Here is a 20,748-nt window from a genome sequence, read left to right as displayed (position 1 = left end):
GAAAACAGTCCGCTGTTTAAGTTTGGAGCAGCAAGTCTAGCACAAGCCCCAGATGTAGTCACAGCACACAAGGTGATGGAACGAAAATGGGTAGACATGGCCAAGACTCGCCTCATAGACAGTGAGATCCCAGAGCCTGCTTCTACCAGGAAATTTGCACAGCTATTATTAAAAATTAAATTATGTAATCTTATGATTAAATTATATTAAAACCAAAGGCGATGAATATTTAAAATTCATCACTTCCTAATTATTTTACTACATTTTACTATTACTGCGATCTATGCTACTGAGGTTATTTATGTGTGTTCGGTCAATATGGTGGAAATGCTGTGGAATACTGTGCCCTTCTCTTCCCAACTCCAGATTTGGTGATTTGACATTAGCAGTTTGCCAGACGTGGCAGGGTACTAACACCACAGAAACTGGCAACTGTTATGTATCAGCTCTTCCAGGTCGGGGCTCTGGGAAGCAGCCTCCTGCTAGAGCAGAAAGCTGGGCAGCGGCAGGCTGTATGTACCTCATTCACGTAGGGGCCAGGTCTCTACAGTGCCTTCCTTCTCTAAGTGCTACTTGGTCCTTGGGAACCTCTTCCATCTACCCGCCTTTCAACCTCTGTCTTTGCGGGTGCCAGGCAACTGCACCTTAAATGGCTAGTATTAAATTAAAGTATTTGGTCTCTTCAAGATCTCTAAACTCTATCCGGGTCTCTCGTTCATAGTTTTAAGAGCCTTCCTTAGCAGCAGTACATTTCCTGCTGCTAACCAGGCACATACAAAGATTTAAACCCCTGGGTTAAATTAAGTTCCCAGAGGTCGATTGTCAGGGCCTACCAAGAGATGGGCGGGACTCTCCCTTACCCCTACATCTTGTTAGTTTGTGCCAAATGGTTTTCCCACAAGAAATTTGGTTAACGTAGTTGAAGGACAAAGTCACCAAAGGGTAGCTTAACAGGTTTTTTTTTAAAGTCAGATGGAGTTGTTCCAGCCTTGTAAGGCTGTTGTGGAATCCAAGCCCCTCCCTCCAGCCCCCATCACTACTACTGCCACCTTCATTCAGGCCCCCTTATCTTCCCTGCTGCCCCCTGTTTCTGTAATGAATGGCTAGCTCATCTCCCTGCTTCTGCTTTAGTGTCCCTCTGCTCATCCTATGTGTTCTCCACGCAGCAGACACCAATTCTTTCTGGATGTGAATGCGATCACAGGCCACTACCTTCAGCTCCCGTTCTGTGGCTGGTATACCAGGCCCTCCAGATCTGGTCTTTGTACCCTCTCCAGCCCCACCTGCTCCCTTAACTCCTTCCTAGAACACAGTGCCCTGGCTTCCCAGGCCTTCTCCACGAGAGGCCTCCACCCACTCCTAACCTGCTCTTGGCCTTTTGGCCCACCTCCAGGATTCAGTGCAGAGGTCCTCCTCTTCTCCAAGGCTAGTTTGGGTGCCTCTCTTTGGGAGCCCTAGAATCCGAGGCTTCCCACATTGTGGTACTTATCACCTAGCATGGTCACGTTAGCCTCTCTCACTGCAGTTACCAAGCCCCTTGCCATAGGCCCCACAGCCAGAGCAGTGCCTCATTCATGGAGAGGCCTGATTCCCAGCATTCAGCTTGGCCTGGCACGTGGTGAGTACTCAGTAAATGCTTGAATGAATAAATGGATGAATGACATCAGAGCCTGACTATGTCTGCACTTACGTCTAGATAGTCTCAAAGGAGAAACGGTCAGTGTTTAAGAGCACATGCTCTGGAGGAACTTGGAAGCATGTTCCAGCCATGCCACTTACTCACTGTGCAGCCTTGCGATGGTCCCTAATGTGAGTGCTTATAAGAATTCTCTATGCATTAACTTATTTAATTTTCACAATCACTTCATGAAAAACAGACTGTCATGGTTTTTACTATTGTTTTTTTAAACAGAAGAGAAAGCTGAGGCACAGAGAGGTTAAATAACTTGATAAATGGGAAAATCAGGAGATGAAACCTCATACTTAACCACCAGGCTATACTGCATATCAGTAGCTTAACACAAGGCCAGACATGATAAAGGTGCTGAGGAAATATGAGCCTCCTCCAGATCACAGCTTTTGGGATCCCCAAAATTCACATCAATTTTCCATATATAGGAGAGCACCCTGCCTGATCTATTTACTACCATCATCCAGAAAAAAATCTTCCAAAATCTGGGCCATTTGGGCCCCAGCATCACTGGGGAGACTACCTTCACACTAGAGAAGTAAGGTGATTTGTCATAAAAATGACCCCAAAGAAGACGGGCAAGGCAAACTTCACATCTCTAGAGGTCAATTTCCTCATCTGTAAAATGGAATGGAAATAAAAACATAGACTGCCTCAGAGGGTTGTTCTCAAGCTCAAACGAGGTAAAGCAGTGTTCAAGTGTTTTGTCAATTATGGAAGCTGTAAAAGATACTGGTTCACAGGGGAAGGCCAAAGGGGTAAAGTAAATAAAGGTTCTGATGTGGGTACGAGTGATTGTGAGGTTATTTAGACAGGGTGACTCCTTCCCACACCCTTCTTCCTTGGCCTGCCCTCATTCAGCCTGCACATGGACAGAACAGCCTGCAGTCAGCTACTAGGTAGCAATATAATTTGGGATTTCTGTGCTGGGAGTTGCTCTAAACTGAATGTTTGTGTCTACTATAAATTTTATATGTTGAATCCTAGTCCCTGGTGTGATCATATATGGAGGTGGGGCCTTTTTGAGGTGATTAGATTATGAGGGTGGAGGCCTCATGAATAGGATTAGTGCCCTTATAAAGAGTCCCCAGAGAGCTCCCTCAACTATTCTGTCAGGAGGTTAGGTCAAGATGATGGCCATCTAGGAACCAGAAAGCAGGCTCCCATTGGACACCAAATCTGCCAGTGCCTTGATCTTGGACTTCCCAGCCTCCAGAACGAAGAGAAATAAATTCTATTGTTTGTAAGCCACCCCACCTATGGTATTTTATTATAGTAGCCCAAATGGACTAAGACAGGAGTCTTACCACAAGTAATTTTAAATTGGCATGATTTCCAAAAGCAGATCTGCCACATAATGATTTTGACCTTGACACCGCCATGAAAAAAGAACTCCAAAATAACAGCCATCACGCACGCGCGCGCGCGCACACACACACACACACACACACACACACACACACCTTGGGCCATTACTTTTAATTGGAGAATATCTCTTGAAGATACAATTCATACTCATTCTCTACAAGGTTTTGTTTGTTCTTCTGTTTGTAATGCAGAACCATTGGTTGCTTGTTTTATAGGGTTTGAGTCACTAGAAAAAACTATTACTGTGGCAGATAGGAATAGAGTTGGCAGCCTGACTTTACAAGGCAGACCTGAACATTTACATCTTCTGGCTTTTGTATGCTTTAGCTCACAAGCTAAAGTCCTAGTCAATGAGTTCTTTACATTTGAAAAGATTACAAACTGTTTATGGGTCTGAGTCCTTCCAAGACAGTAGTTAATTGGCCTCACAAACAACAGCAGGAGAGTGTCATTATCCTGATTTAACAAAGGGAGACACTTCATCCAGAGAAGTTAAGGGACAGGATCCAGGTCCTCGCGCTGAGTTTAATCATCATTGTCATCAGTGTGTTATGGTCATCACTAATTTTTAACATGCTAGGAGGGCACTCCAACAATCCGTCCTCACCCTCCAGGAGCTCATAGGTTAATAGGCCTTTGATGTAACCATTCCTCAAAGAGCTAAGGCGGTAATAAAACATAAATATTTATAAAAACTAATATTCTGGTAACGCAGGCCTCCACTCTTTATCAGAAGATGTCAAGAGAACGTAATCTAGAACCGTGGGGAGGTCACCCCTCTGCTCAGTCTCAGTTTCCTAATCTGAAGAATTAGTATCACCTGACTGTGTCTTCTTTCCTAAGGACCAGCTGGAATACTTTTTGAATACTTGATTCCCAGGCCCCTCCATCATAAATGTGTGTGTGTGTGTGTGTGTGTGCGCGCGTGCATGCGCGCGTGCGTGTGATGGGTGGACAGGGGGCGTTGAGGGGCAGGATCAGAATCTACAGGAAATGCTGTTTTTTCTAAGGATCCAATAGAAAACAGGACTAAAGGTTTGGGGCTAAATATGTCCAAGGTACTGTCATTGTTCAATGTGGCCCTCATAACTGCTGATCCAGAAATGTGATTTATTTTTAGAAGTTTGGACAAACCCAGAGCCTGATGAATCACTTATCTCCATAGTACATAAATTGAATTCAACTAAGAACCTTGAACAGATAGCCACATAGTCACTTAATTAGGACAACAACCAGGTGTTTTTTTTTTCCCCCAGGGTACATCCCATCCAAGAATGGCCAGAAAGGCATAAAGATGAGGACCGCCCCGAGCCAAACTGCTTGGGCTTCAAGTGAACTTGGACAAGTTACTTACCTTCCTTGAGCCTCAGTTTCCTCATTTGTAATATAGAGATAGTGTTATGACATGGATAAACTTTGAAAATAATATGTTCAGTGAAAGAAGCCAGACACAAAAGTCCACATATTATATAAGTCCATTTATATGAAATGTCCAGAATAGGTAAATCCACAGAGACAAAAAGCAAACTAGTGGTTGCAAGGGGCCGGGGTGTGGTGTGGGGGGTGTGGGTTGAGAGTGACTACTTAACAGATACAGGGTGTCTTTTGGGGGTGATGAAAATGTTGCAGAACTAAATAGTGGTGGTTGCGCAACACTGTGAATATACTAAGTGCTACTGAATTGAACACTTTAAAATGGTTACAAGGATGAATTTTATCTTATGTGTTTTTTAACACAATTTTTAAAAATGCAATTAACAGTAACTTGCCTCTACCCTCTCTTCCCCTCTATCAGTGTGGGAGTCAGGGCCCAACAGTGACACCGTGAGGGACATCTGGCCTGACAGGCTGGAGCTGCTGTGTCCTCTACCTCATAAGCGTCTTAGAACTAGACTGATTACTTGTATGCCCACGAGGATATCTCCTATTATCAAATTCTCCACATGTAGGAGCCTGACCTCATTTATTCTTTTAACCTTCTAAACTGCTCTGCAGGAAACTGAGGCTCAGAGCATCTCCGAGCTTATAAGTAGGATAGCCAGGTTTAAATCCTATTCAGTCTGAAACCAAAACCTGAGCTCTTTCTATTTTAATACACTGTCTCCCAAGAGCAAATATACATATACTTTCTATACTTTTTACAGTTCGCTAAAGGCTTTCGAACTCTACTTTTTTTTTCTCATAATAACCCTGTGGAGTAGGCGTTATCTCCAGTAATGTGTTTTGCCCAGAGTAACCGGCCTGGTCCCGAGAGTCTGTCTTCTTCTTCCCCTCATAGCAGTTCCCATGCAGAGTAATTGGATTACAAACAGAAATAGGGTAGGTCCTGTGAGAACTTTCTAGATCAAGGATGTGAAAAAAAAAAAGAAAAGTTTTTGTTTGGGGTTTACTTTGTTTTTGCAAACCCTGGATTGCTAGCCTAACATTTTCCCATCAGATATGAAAATGCTGACACCCCCCCCCCCACACACACACACCAGGCCCCAACTGAATTACTGTACATTAACTCAGTTAAATGCATGTTTCTCTACTAAGAAAAAATCCAAGAGTGGAAGTATGTTTAATCTGATCATTCTAGCATCTGATAAAGAACAAAGAGAAAAAAGCAATAGAGAAGAAACTCATGGGAACATGATGTATTAAGATTTCTTTCATCAAACTAATATTTATTGAGCACCTACTATGGCCCAAGCATGGTTCTAGGGAGATAGATCTAGGATCCAAAGGTAGACAAGCTGGATCTGTGGCTTCTGACCTCATAAAATTTGCAATCTAATGCAGTATTACATAAATTGGAGAGATCACCTAGAAAACTTTTTAAAGTACAGATTACAGGGTTCTGTCTCTGGAGACTTCAGGTGAAGACTAAGAATCTGAATGTTGAACATCTTTCTCGTTGATTAGAAGGAAAAGCCAAATCTAAGAGCCTAGCCAATTCCTTCCCAAACTTACCCAGTCATGAGGCACCTGCAGTTCTTGATAAACATACAAATTCCCAGGCCTCTCTCTATGGAGCCCAAAAATAGAAATGTTTAACAAGCACATCAGGTAATTCTTGAGATCCAGCAAGTTTGGGAAATAATGTTCCAGCATGCTTAGAAACACCACATGCAGCTCAAATCTCTCGGCCCTCAAGCCCTAATCACTTCACATAGTAACAGGCCCACAAGACATTATGGTTCCCGTCATAAAATGAAACCAGTTGCTTAGACTATCAAAAGTCATCATTCAGGAGGCACTTTATTCTCACAGGATTCTGTCCCCTTCAGCAAAAATTCAATAAGAAAAAGACACACCCTCTATGTATTTCTGCAATAAACCATAACCATCAAATCAACTTGAAAGAATTCTGATTTCAAGAAAACTGTGCCCCTTTGCTAAGAAGTGCAATGCCAAGTTAACCGGAAGACATTTCTCTCATAAGGCCATGAACTTGTGTGTACCTCTAATGCCTTATAAATAAATAATGGACATAAAAATACCAATAATGAACTTGGAAAAATACTAGCTAATTTACACCATAATAGAACTGCCCAGGGATCCTTAACAATTGAAGGACTGATGCCAGCCTCTCTAATAAGTACACCAAGCCATATTATTCTACATGTGAGTGTAATTTCTAAATTGCAGCGTATAATTCAGAAGGGTGTATGTTCTCTGAAAGGCAAAGAAGTATTTATATGAATGCTATTACTCAGCAGCATCATCCCCTGAAGAGAAAAATCAAAGGCATTATCGGAACAATGTATTCCTCAAGGCCCAGGAGCAAAATGTTTCAGAAAAGGGCTATCATTAATCTTAATGCAGTTGCAGAGATAAACCAGTGTTCCATTCCACATGAAGCACACAGAAATGTGTGCCTCCGTGAGAGTGGCCTCTCTCCTTCCACCCCCGGGTGGCTGAGAGAGCTGCCACTGTTAAGCCTCAGAAAAGCCCTGCACCAAGGTTGGCCATCCACTGACATTGGGAACATAAGGGTCACTGCCGCAGATGAATGAATCGCCACACACCACAGCCAGTTTCCCAAAACCCAAATCCAATATCATTTGATATAATCTAAGCTCCTAATTTTGGCCGGTGAGATCTTCCAAAAACAGACCCTACCTACCTCTGCAGCTGCTTTTTTAGCCATTTCTGCTCCCTTCCCCTTTCTACTTCCTTATTTTGCATTTTACACTCAAACAATTTGGGATATTTTATATTCTAAACACACTTTAGTACAGTGGTTCTCAAATGGGAGCAATTTTGCCAACTTCCGTTAGGGGTCATTTAGAAACTCTGAAGATATTTTCAATTGTTACAAGTTGAGATGTACAAGCACCTACCAGGCTAGGTCAGGGATGCTGCTAAATGCCCTGCAATATACAGGACGGTCTCCCATGGAAAAGAATAATCCATCCCAAAATGTCAATAGTGTTACCACGGTTGAGAAACTCTTCATTGGCAAATTGCATTAATGGAACCAAATCTTCACCTGTTCCTATATCCAGACACCCCAAGCCTTTTAATTTTGCAATGCTCTCCCATTGTGCGTGGGACTTCATCCCCACACCTTGAATCTGGACTTGGCCCTATGTCTTACTTTGTCCCGTAGAATCTGACGGAAATGACAGTGTCTGTGTTTCCTCTTATTCTCTTGTACTTCTGCTGATGCCATGATTAAGACATGCTAGTGGTCTGGCACTAGGAGGATGAGAGAGGTGGAATAGAGCCAGTCCCCAAATAAGCCCAGGCTAAATCCACCAGCCCACAGGCAAATCCATGAGAAATAATTATTGTTTTAAACCCCTAAGTTTAGGAATGATTTGTTATACAGTAACAGCTAACCCACAATGCTGCTTCATGCCTTCATTCTTGCTGTTCCCTCTGCTTAGAACCCACCCTCCCAACACCTCCACCTTGGAAAACTGTTACTAATCTTTCAAAATCAAACTCAGAGATCTTTTCTAGAAACTCTTCTTGGATTCCCAGCAGACATAAGTCTCTCTTTGATACACTTTTACTGTTGTACTGTACTATATTAACTATAATGAATTTCTTATGGGTAGAGGCATTGTCTCAACTCTCTGGCCCCAAGGCAGCACAGTGATTAGAGTGAACACTCAGGAAATATTTATGGAATGCAAAGGGATGGACTGGAAAGCTGAGGGAAGATGATTATCAAGGGCATTTATCAGCTTCAGCACTCACTGAAATGGTGCCTGGAACACAGCCCAATCTCTGTGACAAAAGAACAGACTGTTGGCTCCAGCCTGCAGTCTGGATTTCCCTGCCAATCAAAGCTGCCGTAGAAAGGAACAGCCTCTGCCATTACTGTTCATTACAATGAAACTGTTTAGAGGAGAGCCTTACCTTCAGGAAATTCCAGTGAACCTGTTTTATTGTTACCCTCCAACAGTAATTACTCCTGTGGGATTAAACAGAATATAAGTAATTGTTAAAACATCCTCTGCCATGGACAGAGAAGGCTGAACAAGATGTAATGCTCCCACTTCACTTGGGAGGGAGGGGACTCGCTCATGGAAACTAGGTATGTTATTTGAAGCTTTACAGGGTACGAAAGGGTTACCAAGAGAGGAAAGATGAAGGGGGATGAGGAAGAAAGCATCCAAACATTGAAAACAGACCCGCTTGTGTTGTAATCTCAACCACATCTCTGTCAATTCAAGCCTCTAAACTTTGGGTTGCTCATCTGTAAAACAGATAGGTCTAAAACACCTCTCCCTTAAAGGTTATGATAATAAAAGAGATAATACACAGAAAAATGCCTTTCGAATAAGGGTTCAATAATTTTAGTTCCCTTTTGTCCTATGAAAATTTAGAGTAGAATCATATCAGAACAAATATTAAGGGACCCAGGCCGAAATTAAGGGACCCAGCACAAGAAAACATTAGCTCCAAAAAGATAGTCTTTCATGGAAACTGAGTAGGAAACAGTGGGAATTGGAAAACACTTCCTTTCCACCAGTAGAGAGCCATGTGTCTGGATTCTGTCTGGGAGGCAGTGACTCTCAATTATCTTTCTTTTGCAAGGATAGCTCCATGAACTAATGATCTGAACAGTCATACAGGGTCCTGTGCTCAGAAGGGTTTCATGATTGGGGTAACGCTCTGCTGTCACTGTCTTGAATTTTTTTATAATGTTTGAACAAGGGGCACCAGATTTTTCTTTTGTACTGGGCTTTGTGATTCAGAAGCTGTCCCCACTTTGTTGTTCTTCAGTCCCTACAGATAAGGGACGGGATAGCTTTTTCCCAGGAGCTCTCATGACCTAAAAGATGTGTGTATCTCACAGGGCCAGACTACTGAGAAAATCTAGAGCCATCGCTACCACATTAAAATATCTAGGACAGGACTCTCAGGGGTGGAGGATGAGGGGGGAACACAGATTCCTACAGAACAGGACAGTTAGACAGGGTGTATTAGCTGCAAGTAAGAGAATATGGAACCAAGAGTGACTTAGATGATAAAGAGATATAATTATTTCACCTAACTAGAAACCTGAGATGGAGGTCTATCTAGATGATTCAGCCTCTCTGTAACACTCTTTGCCTTGACTTCATGATCACAATGTGGCCGCAGCCATTCTAAACACAGGTTTTCCTACAACACCCCGAGAAGGAAGAAAAGAAAGTCTCTCTTCCCATATCTCTCTATTTTTATTACAGAAAAACATCTTCTCTAGAAGTCTCTCCAGAAGACTGTTCTTTGGGTCTTATTGTTCAGAACTAGGAGAGATGGCCAGGGCTAGCTGCAAGAAGGACAGCTAGGCAAGTGCGAATCTGCTCTAGGGGAATGGGATGACTATGGCTGCTTTATTGTAATCCGAACAAAGACAGGTCCCTTTATCAAGGAGGAAGGATGAATGGCCAATGGGCAAATGGCCTTGGATTAGTTGTCTTCCCAGTCTCATAACTATTTCCACTTCTGAGAAGCTGAAGGAAGCCTTCCCATCACTTATCAAAACTTACTGTTCATTGCTGCCCAATGTCCCTTTGGGAAGGGTAGTGTGTGGAGAGTAAGAACAGTTTATCATCCCATGAGGACAACTCAAAGTGAGGGTCTTAAGTCACTAGTTTCAGAAACATTTAGAAGCTCTCTCATTTACCACCAGACTCATGTTCTTCAGCAATTTATATATTTATTCTGAGCCTCAGTTTTCTTGTCTGTAAAATGGGAATAATAATGTTTACTACATAAGGTTGTTAAGAGCGCTAAATGAGATAATTCTATAAAACACCCAATAAATGTCAATTCTTCCTTTCCATGGAGTTACAGGTGAAGAAATTGAGCCCCAGAGGAACTAAAAACCTATGTAATGTCACAAAGCCAAAGACTAGCAGAACTGAAGCTGAAACCCAGGTCTTGCTAAGCCTGGCTGGGTCTGCACTTTCTTCCTGCTCATGGGCATCTTTCCACCTAGCATGTTCCAATACTTTCTTTTGAGTGGTGCTGACTTTGAGGCGTTCTCGCATTTCTTGCTAAAGGCACCACCTTAGGAGCTAATCCCTACTGAAGGAAGGTTGTTCTGATAAAGGAAGGTCTTGTGGGAACTAAGGGCTGGTGAAAACAGAAGGAGTAAGGGACAGGCTGAGAGGTCCCACAGGTATATTACCTTACTTTGCAACTTTGTCGTCAAAAACCACTTTCTAAGGAGTCGGGTGTGTGTAACCCAGGGTGTCACTACCTCAAAAATATTTTTATTTTCTTTGAGCCGACAGAACAAAGATAGAAAAGTAATGTGGAATTGTGCTAAGTCATATTAAATTAGCGCGGTGTTCAGATCCTGGCATGGAACTTTAGATAATAACATTTTATTGATTTGTGAACTGTGTTTAGTCAGAATTAAGTCTGTCAGCATAAAGTTAGATTTTGGCAATGTGATTATTTTCAGCAACACAGCATTTGGATATCAATATCAATAACATTTACCATTAGAGGGAAAAAAAATATACACCTACTACCATAACTACTGAGAATTAGGAACCTCCCTATATGAAGCATTAGAAGGTAGGGTCCTACAAGTCTGTGGCCCCCGAAGCATCCATGCCTGGAGAAAATATAGACTTGATGCTGTAGTGTTACCACTGAAATAGTCTCCCACGTGGCCCAGTTCCAGGCTCGCATTTCGCCATGTTCACACAGTGTCTTCTCCCATTGTCTTAGTTCATCAGGCTGCTGTAACAGAACACCATAGACTCTGTGGCTTTTAAACGACAGAAATTTCTCACGATTCTGGAGTCTGGAAAGCCTAACATCAGGGCACTGACTGAATGGATATCTGGTGAGAACCCATTTCCTGGTTCACAGATGGCCATCTTCGCACTGTGTTTTCACATGGCGGAAGGGACAAAGGAGCTCCTTGGTGCCTCTTTTGTAAGGGCGTTAATCTCACTCATGAGAGCCCTACCCTCATGACTTAATCACTTTCCAAAGTCTCCATCTCCTAATGCCATCTCATTGGGGATTAGGTTTCAACATATGAATTTGTGAGGGAGAGGGGGAACCACAAACATTCAGTCTATAGCACCAACCCATCTGCCTCCACCATTATATGAGGAGTAGCAAGAAACCCACAAGCAGTGACTTGAAAAAACTTAAAAGACCAGTCCCTCAAACATGCCTCCGACCTCACATCAAGCCTGGAATTCTGTGTTGATGTTGTATTCACTCATTGCTGGTGCACATATTCTATTTCATCCCCAATGTATTTACTGCAGTTAAGTTCTGGCAATAACCACCTGCAGTTAGCATAGATCCCACAAGTTGAGGGCTTGGTCCTCCATAAGACTGTCCTCACCTCAGATGCCAGCCACACTTCAGAGGTTCCCAGGCCATCTGCACTTTTGAATGACTGGCTACACATTTTAGGGATCAAATGATTCTCTTGGGTTTGATAATTAGTTAGAACGACTCATAGAACTTGGGAAAGCATTATACATAGGATTACGGTTTTATTATAAAGGATACAAATCCATACCAGCCACATGAAGAGACTCCTAGGGGAAGGTCAGGGAGGGTCCCAAATGCAGTTTCCATACCTCTCCCTGTGGAATCAGGGCACGTTCCCCTCCCAGTACATCAATGTGTTCCCTAACCAGGAAGCTCCCTGAGCCTCAAAGTTCAGAGTTTTTATTGGGGTTCCATTATGTAAATATAATTGAGTAAGTCACTGGCCATGTGATTGGACTCAATCTTCAATCCACATGCTACCTAGCAGTCTAGCTGGCTCAGAGTTCCAATCCTCTAATCACATTTTTGGTCTTTCTGGTGGCCTGGCTCCTTATCCAGAAGCTACATAAGAGCCCATGAGTCATCTCATTAACATAAACTTGGGTATGATATGGGTGTTCTTGAATAACAAGACACTCCTATTACTTGGAAAATTCCAAAGGTTTCAGAAGCTCTGTCCAAGAATCTGGAACCAAGACCAGACAGATCTTTTATTAATCAACACACATATGCTGCTTTTGCCAGAGTAAATATAGCTAGGCAGGTAAGCCATATGGCCCCTGAGTCTGTCCTTTTTCCTTTTAAGGGAAGATATTGAAAGAACTAGTTACCTTTGCTTTTCGTTTTTGTTTTATCTTTTTCTTTTTCTGAACCAGTATTTCTTAGAATATCTTAATCTAAATTCTACATCATTGAAATGTTGCCTGCCCAAAATACCAAATGAGGACCCCTCCTCACCCCTAGCTCCAACCTCCTGACCACAAACATCAAACATCATTCAAACATCAACCACTATTGTTTGAATGATATTATAAACCCATAGATATTTTAAATGAAATATTCATTTTGTAATCTCCACAGTAGCACCTATTAAACTGCCAAGAACTTACCTCCTACTCAATAAATACTTGTTCAGTTTAATTAGCTGGTTAATCTCAATATTAGCTACAACGTATCCAATTTAGAAAACCACAAACATTTAATGAGCACAAACTGTAAGCCTAGTTCTTGAGAAATAACAATGAACAAAGCATAGTCCCTGGTCCCAAGAAGCTGACTATGGAGTAGGGAAGACAAAAACTAAAATAATAATTTTATTATAAAATTTAAACTCTATAATAAAAATAATACTGAAGTACTATAAGAACCTTAGTAATGATAATATTTGAGTCACAGTGTGTGTACTGTGGGATTGGAAGGTAAGAATGCAAAGGATGGAATTCACAGAAGACAAGATGTTTGAGCCATCCTTAAATGGAGGAGCAAGACACCAGCGGAAGAGCATAAGTAAGTTTTAGGTAAAGTAAAAGTTTGAGAAAGAAAGGAAGGGGCGACAAAGGGCACACACAGAGGAATTATAGGGTAATAGGATTATTCTGTATGGAACTGGGGCGGTACATTGCTATGCATTTGTTAAAACTCTAAAGGTTTGCATGCAGATTTTTTTAATCAACCAGGAGATGGGGAGAGGAGTGTAGCAGGATGAAACACACTGAGACAAAAGAACCTAAATGTGTTTTACAAATGTGTAAAGGGGGTTGGAGAAAGAAACACAGACCTCAGTAACTTTGAAAAATGTAAGGCTAAAGATAAATGGAAATATAAAATACACAGTAGTCTAATTGGTAGACTGGCTTCTCACAGGGTTACAGGTTAAGAATTCTGAAACTGTTTGACATGTATATTAAGATTGAACTAATAAATAAATAGATGGTAAGTGGTAGAAGCCAGGTATATCACTATTGGGGGGGGTGGTGGCAAGAAATGACAGATGAAAGGAGGGAAAGGCTAGACTGTACCACAGAGCTCTAGATTCAAGTCAGAAGCATTAGCATGAACTCATGATTGTAGACACAGATAGATGCAGAAATAATTACAGGTATGTGTGTAGTCATGAGTTAGTATACACATGTAATATGTTCTAGCTCTGCCAGCTGGGGGGGACTAGAAGAATGACATCTCAATAGCAATGAGCACACCAGTGCCCAGAACTTGTTTCTAACATCATTTTTTGATAAAAGAAATCAAAGCTCCTTGGAGACATAGATGATTCTAGGGCTGGATCAGGGAAGATACAAGACAAGCCCAGAACATCTTATAGTGCCAAAAAATGAGAAACTACACCCCCTCTCCCCAAAAAAGAAAAGAAAAATAGCAGCATGTCAAAAGAATACAGAAGTCAAACTGTAATAATTTGAACAGCAAAATAGTGTAGTATTGGATGAAAACCCAAAGTATACATTCTTGAGTCCGTACTGATATAAACAAAAATGGCTGAATAAATAAATAATTGTGGGCTTAAACACAAGTTATATAGATACTCTTCCTTCCAGAAGATGGAGCCTAATCTCCTATGTACACACACACACACACACACACACACACACACACACACACACACCTTGTGTGTGGACTACACTCACATCTAAATAAGAGTATACAAAAGGTAAAATATAAAAGTAAATTTACAGTGAAGAAATCTGGCAAACAGTTCCTTAACCAAATAATCTAGGTTAACATCAGTGATAAGTCATGTCAACAGTATATGCCTTCGGTGCAATGTAATGAAAACGGCACTTCGCCTCTGTAGTCTTCCTTCCCAAATCCCATAACCTAACCATGCAAAAATCATCAGACAAACCCAAACTGAGAGCAGTATTTCTCGAAACTGTCAAGGTTATCAAAAATAATAAAAGACTTGAAAAACTGTCACAGACCAGAAGAGACCAAGAGATGACAACTAATATTATGTGGTATCTTGGATGAAATCCTGGGGGAAAAAGAGGACATCTGTGGAAAAAACTGCTGAAATCCATACTAAGACTGAAGTTTAGTATGACTAGATACTAGGGAAATGCAAATCAATACTACCCGATACCTGTTAGAAAGGCTATTATCAAAAAGACAAGAAATAATAAGTGCTGGAGAGGATGTAGAAGAAAGGGAGCCCTCATGCACTGTTCCTGGGAATGTAAATTAAGGTAGCCACTATGGGAAACAGTATGAAATTCTATGAAAAAATTAATACTAGAATTCTCTAAAGGCCCAATGATTCCACTTCTGGGTATTTACCTAAAAAATACGAAAACACTTATTTATAAATATATATGTACCCCTATGTTCATTGCAGCATTATTTACAAGACCAAGACATAGAAACAACCTAAGTGTCCATTGACAGATGACTGGATGAAAAAGATATGATACATATGTACAATGGAATACTACTCGGCCATAAAAAGATGAAATATTACTATTTGTGACAACATAGATTAATCTTGAGAGTATTATGCTAAGTGAAATAAGACAGAAAGGGACAGAAACTATATGATTTTACCCATATGTAGAATATAAAACAAAAAGTAACAAACAAATTAACAAAACAAACAAAAACAAACTCATAGATACAGACAATAAAATGGTGGCTACCAGAGGAAAAAGGAGAGTAAGGGGAGAAGTGAGTAAAGGGGGTCAAATATATGGTAACAGAAGGGGGGAAAAAACTGAAGTTTAGTTAATAGTAATATGCCGATTTTGGTTTCTTGGTTGTGACAAATGTTCCATGGTAATATTAGATGTTAACTACAGTGGAAACTGGGTGGAAAGTATATGAAAATTATCTGAACTGCCTTCGTAACTTTTCTGTAAATCTAAAACTATTCTAAAACAAAAATATTTTTTTCAAAGAATAGAACAAGTTGGAGAAAGAGTAATAAATCTGGCGTGGTTAGAGTATCAGGTAGTAAAGACAGTGAGGGGAGATGAGTCTTGAAAGTTTTGGGGGTCAAATTCTAGAAGTTTTGTAAGCTGCATCAGTTAGGAACACTAGGCCAACAGTGGCTCGAACAAGTTAGCTAGGGTTTTATTAGTCTCATAATAAAAGTAATATAGGCATAGGCTATGCTAAGCAGGTAGAAAAGCTCATGATTTGGTACATGTTTTTGTCTTTCATTTGTCCTTCATTACTGGCACTTGGTTTTTGTCTTTGATTTTCATAATTGTAAAATGTCACATTTCATCAACATTCCTGCAGTAAAAAGTAAGACTGAGTAGCAAAGAGTTAAAAGAGTGGGACAGTTGAATCTGTCCCCTTTGAAGAGCTTTCCCGCAAGCCCCACCCCATAAACTTCCACCTCTTCTCATTGGTCAGATTTAGATTACATGGATATTCCTAGCTAGGAGAGTCTGGAAAGGTTAATATTCCTTTATTATTATTATTACTATTATTACTACTTATGCCTACAGTACCTGGTCTTCCTAGGAGATCTCCCATCCAAGTACTAACCAGGCTCAACCCTGCTTAGCTTCCAAGATCACACATTGGACTTGTTCAGGGTGTCATGGCCAAAGATCATGGACTATGGCTCCAATGGGGCACAAACCCAGGACTTTCTGTGTGTAAAGCAGACATGCCAACCACTACACTATGGAACCACATCCAAAGTTAATACTTCTAAATGCACCCAATGCCTCCCCAAACAAAATTAGTATCCTATTTGTAAAGAATAAGAGATGAATGTGGAGAAATTAACTAGTACTCTAGTTACAGCGGCTGAAAGAATTGACTTTTATTTGGCTCTATGGGTAGTATGAGTTTCATACATTTTTAAGCAAAGAAGTAACATGATCATATGCATATATTAGAAAGATCATTCTGACCATTCTAGTTATAAAGTAGAAGAGTACTTCTTAATCCTTTTTGGATCAAAAATTCTCTGAGAATCTCATGATAACTATAGATTCTCTCCCAGACAGGGAAGGTGGAAGGTATACATACATCAAATTTTCTAAGCAATTACGGAGTGGGATTTCAACTTTTTGAAGCTCATAGAGACCAGGAAAGAACTCCTGGCAAAGAGGGGAAACCAAAGGATGGAGACTGAAGGTAGAAGGACTGATCGGGAAGCTCGGAAGTTGTCTGAGGAGAGGAATAGGTGTCAGGGGCCAAACTAAGCAGGTAGTCATAGAAATAGGGAGAATGAATTAGAGAAACAATCTGAGCTAGAAACAGCAGCACTTGGTGTTTAATTAAATTACTGATTAGACTGGTTCGGAAGAATCAGGGCAGTCAAAGGTTACTGAGCATTTTTATCTTAAATAACTGAAAAAATATGCTAGTAACCGGCCAGGGCCTGGGGGAGAAGGTTAAGGGGACAGATCATGAATGCGGTTAGAGTGTATAGTACCTGTCACAGACCAGATTTAAATATACAGCAAGCAATTAAATGAACTCCAGACAGGACCTCAGGAGAGAGGTGGGGCTGTGCGGGAAGCAGCCGCAGTCAACACAAGCCAAATGCTCACCAACGTAGTCGTGTTTTAAATGTCTTGAATTGGTCAGGTCTTCCCAATTCTATATTCCATTCAAAACTATTTCAAACATGATGATAGATTTCTCCAATGCAAAGCTCTTTTTAAAAAATGATTATGTGACATATAAGAAATAGGTTTTCCTTCCATCTCTAATTTCAGCCCTGAAATTAGAACTTGCTCTCTCCAAGAAACAATGAACTTTACATGTCCAAAGTTAAATTGACAGCATGGGCTATAAGTGTAATGATCTTATAATTTCTCTTAAATGATGGTTGCACAAAGCTATGTAGCATAAGTTAGTATACACATGAAGACTAACTAGAAATCATTTGAGGAGGCAGTAAAAAATGATGTGGTTAAGAAGATAAACATTGACAAACGATAGACAAAACTAGGTAGGGATCTCAGTTTTAATACTAACTGGCAGTGCTGATCTTAGGCAATTTACCAAACCTCTCACAGCCTCCACGTCCTCATCTCTAAAATGAGATTTTAAAAAATATTGTAAAATTATGAGAATTAACTGAGAGATAATGCTTGGCACATAGTAAGTCCTTTAATAAATGTTAACTCGTAATAGTAGCAGTAGAGTAATAGTAGTAGTGTTTGCCTACTTAGCTTTGAATGTATAATAATTCCATAAGTTTCTTGAATTATTGTAGAAGTATTTTTAGTTATATAGCTGCTCATCAACTTGCCAAGATTGTATATTTTACAGTCAATGAGTAATAAAACATTAAATCCATTCATTTTGTCACCAGTTTACAACTTTAGGAAAAAGGAGGCTGGTTTAAAAGACAGACAGTTATTTCTTTTTATTTATTGTTTTTTCAGACGGCTGGCATTTTAAAACCCTCATTTTAAGAGGAAAAGTCAGTCTCGCAGCTGTGAGTTTTCCCATCTTTGTAGAAAAACATGGCTTTCAAACATCTCAAAAGATTCCAAAAGGAAGCTAAGGTGATACACATTGTGATGTCACAGATTTTCTTCAAAAACCTGATGAACGTGCCAGGTCAAACAGAAAAGAATGCTGTAGACAAGATTACAAGGTTTGTAAAACATCAGCAATAACAAACCCCACCTATTTAAAAGATGACATTTGATGGAAGCACAATGGAATTAGTTCTCTTTGTAACAAGAGTTTAAGGGCAGTTACCTTGCAACAAAAGAAAGAAAATGTAATTAATTAATGCCATTGGTTGTTGTCCATAATGAAGGAGACACAATGTGCAGCCATTCACCTCATTTGCATTCCTTTCAGAAGACATTTCTCATGCAAATACACCCATTTTATTTTAGGTTATTAGTTAAATGATGGATTGAAGCTAGGAACCTTGAACATAGGAAAGAATATTTTCTTCTAGTCCCTTTCACACACACCCAGCTTGGTATCTTAGCTGCTGGACAGCTAGAATTGTTGACCATTTTGATCCTCAGATAAGTAATTAGAAGAGAAATTAATTATAAAACTTGAATGCTAACAAATACTCTTAAATATTATAATTGGTTTCAGAGACCGAAGACAAAATAGAATCAGGACTAATAGCCACTTAATAGCTGCAAAGTTGTTGGCCATGAGTCTCAGGTCCATTGTCTGAAAAGTGGGAATGTAATGGTAAGGCTTACCCCATAAATGTGTGCTGAGGATTGAGAGAACATCTATTATGCTCTTAGCACAAGACCTGAAAAGATAAAAACATCAATAAATAGTCATCTCTGTAATATTACTCTGCTTTGTTAATACTCCCTTTAGCAAATACTCCTCAGTGACTGCTATAGGGCAGGTAAAATGTCTCCTCTACCTTGTAGGATCTCTGGCTGGGCTTAAATTAAAGTGACTTAAAAAAAAAAAGATTAACAGGAGACCAGCATACGAATTTTATTTAGTGATTTTTTTTTTTTTACATATACATGGAACACTTTATAAGATAAATAAAGACACAAAGAATCATTTAGGGTTGGAAGTTTCAATACTAGTTTAGATAAAGAGTAGTAAATTGTGAAAATGTAGCAAGACAAAGCGGTTTGGGCTAAAACAGTTAATAGTGGAAAAGTTACCAGGGATGGATGTAGAATTATTAACAAGGTCTGTTTGCACAAATTTGTCTCAGCCTCAATTTTCCATCTCTGGCGATAAGAATATTTTTTTTCTTTTCCTTCTGATATAGAGAGAACAACTTTCACAGGGGAGTTTTATCTCCTGCTTTCAAGAAGAAAAGGGAAGGTCAGAGGGACTTTCCTGAATCTGCTGTTCTTTAAGTGCCTATAACTTAAAACAATCAATATGCCAAAGTGGCATATTTTGGGGTAGTATGTTCTGACATCCTACACTGCCTTCACATGCTTGGGGCACAACACAGTCAAAGGCAATAAAATAAGAACAGCCTTGTGAGGTAGGAAGTCTTATCTTACTGATAAGGAAACTCTGGGGAGCTTGACTTGCCCAAAGGCACACAAAACTAGAATTCGAACCCAACTTCCTTTGACTTTAGAGCAATTTTTCACACTATTCTATGACTGCCTCTCTCAGAAGGGGCATGAAGGTCATCAGAAGATACCCACTCACTGCCCACAAAAATTCCAGGACAGCGAAAGAGTAGATTTTGGAAAGGAATATTCAGAACCCTCTCTATGAACCTCTTCACCACAAAGGCAGCTGATATGATCTGCATTGGATCAAAGACCACCAATCCCAAACATCAAATGACCTTCATCCCCAAAGATGCACGGACAGCAACGGTTCTGAAGCTGCCAAGGCTTGGGCAGTATAAGGAGGCCAAGGAAGAAAGAGGAGGTCTCTCTGGGACTCGGCCCACTCCTAGCCTAAAGATGAAGAAAAGGATAGCATTTCACTTTGAAATAATCATTGTAATATATGAATTTCATTAAGGATTTTTCTCAAACTGTAATTTAATCTGGTTACAAAAGTAATACATATTCATTATGATAAATAGACTTGGAAAACATACAAAAAGAAAATAAGTCACTTATAGTAACACTACCACATTTAACAGTCTGATGCATTAATTTGTTTTGTTTTATGTAAATACATATATTTTAATAGCAAAAAACCGACATCATCCTGTTCTTGCTATATTTTAACCTACTTTTCAGGTATATTTTATTCACCTTTTCCCAAAGCCTGAGTGTCCCCCTTCAGGTTCCATGATGGCTCACTCAATGGCTGTTGGCGTGGTATTATTCCCCTTTGTGCAGGTGCTAAAACTTTGATTCAGTCTCCAATTCTTAGATGTCAAGGTGGTTTCTAGGTTTTTACTACTACATACGATGCTTTTTGTACAAACATATTTAGCCCAATCATTATTATCTCTATAAGATGAATTCCTAGATGTAACTGTTAGGCCAAATTTCATACTTATTTTTAAGGCCTTTATGCATATTGCCAAAATGACCTGAACGAAGAAT

This window comes from Rousettus aegyptiacus, unplaced genomic scaffold, assembly GCF_014176215.1.
Source record: "Rousettus aegyptiacus isolate mRouAeg1 unplaced genomic scaffold, mRouAeg1.p scaffold_m13_p_8, whole genome shotgun sequence".
NCBI lineage: Eukaryota > Metazoa > Chordata > Mammalia > Chiroptera > Pteropodidae > Rousettus > Rousettus aegyptiacus.
This window is presented reverse-complemented; position numbering follows the sequence as displayed.